A 1752-nucleotide genomic window follows, 5' to 3' on the forward strand; every position below is an offset into this window, starting at 1 on the left:
CATCAGTGTAATCTGTCGTGCTGTTTTAGACGTTTCATTCCATCACGTTTAACTCAAGGAATCAAACTCCATATTCTCTCTCTCTCTCTCTCTCTCTCTCTATATATATTTATTTATTGATTGATTGATTGATTGATTGCACTGATACTAAATGTCTCCACTGATACCGATGACACATTTCTCTTCTCTCTTTTGATTGACAGGATATAATCGGCCCTGATTATTGGCTGTTTTTATGGATGGCCAATAGTGCAGATAATTGCTTTCATCAGCCGATACATCAGTGCATAGTGACCAAAGTAAAGTTACATGTTTATTTTATTATCAGGCAATTGTGAGGGAAATGCTAAACCAAAAATAAATGCATATTCCTTTGTGCTCAGATTAATTTAATGTAAGAGTAATTTTAGAGGTTTTTTTTTTTTACATGAATCCTGTTCAAAATGAGTCTTTTCTCACATTGCAGCCCAGTGTTATACTAGTAGCATTGATCTATTCTATTAGTGTCTGTTTTCATTTAAATCCCCCCTGTGGTGAAAATCCAGCTTTTAATGTTTGTGTCTATGTGGTGTTTTTAATATGCTTTAAGACAAAGCATGTGTAGATTCATAAGTCGACACCATTGCTGAGTATTTCCTCCTTAAAACTGCAGTGAACCAAAGACAGTCTCAAACACACGCTTTGAAATCGCTGGTGTTTCTGACGTCACAAACTACCTTGTAACCAATCAGATCAACGTGTGATCGTCAACCAGTGGATCTCTGAGCTGAGTGAGTGAGTGGAGGCGGGGCTCATTTGCATATTCATAGAACCGCGCATACTAAATGAGGCAAGGGTGTCGAGTTACATTCAAGATATTTTAAGGCATGAAGACATAGAAATAAAAATTTTAAGGAAAAAACATTTAAATATGACATTTTCGTGATCAAAGATGAGTTTAAAGAGCAGATGTGTGTTCAGCAGAGGGCAGCAGGTGTGTGTGTGTCCAGCAGAGGGCAGCAGGTGTGTGTGTGTGTCCAGCAGAGGGCAGCAGATGTGTGTGTGTCCAGCAGAGGGCAGCAGATGTGTGTGTGTCCAGCAGAGGGCAGCATCAGCCCAGGGAACCACAGGACTCACTCTCTGTCTATTCCCTCATTCTTTCACAGTGAGTTTGTGTTTCTGGTCCAGGTTCTGCATGTAAGGCCCAGTCACTGATGTTCTGCTGCGTTCAATATGATGCTCTTAAGAGTCCTTCTGAGAAACACTAATCAATCTCAGTCTTTCATCATTAGTCTTCTCCACACCTTCTTCTCTCTCGAGCTCTCCAACACATGCACAACAGAAATGAATGATATGATGAAGTATCGTCTGGATTAAACCATGTTTCTGAATCTCTCCAGGAGGTTAGATTTGTAATGTTTTTAAAAGAAGTCTCTTATACTCACCAAGGCTGCATTTATTTGATTAATATATATATATATATATATATATATATATATATATATATACCGTGAGGAAAATAAGTATTTGAACACCCTGCTATTTTGCAAGTTCTCCCACTTAGAAATCATGGAGGGGTCTGAAATTGTCATCGTAGGTGCATGTCCACTGTGAGAGACATAATCTAAAAAAAAACATCCAGAAATCACAATGTATGATTTTTTAACTATATATTTGTATGATCCAGCTGCAAATAAGTATTTGAACACCTGAGAAAATCAATGTTAATATTTGGTACAGTAGCCTTTGTTTGCAATTACAGAGGTCAAACGT

This window comes from Rutilus rutilus (genome assembly GCF_951802725.1).
Source record: "Rutilus rutilus genome assembly, chromosome: 5".
Classification (NCBI taxonomy): Eukaryota; Metazoa; Chordata; class Actinopteri; order Cypriniformes; family Leuciscidae; genus Rutilus; species Rutilus rutilus.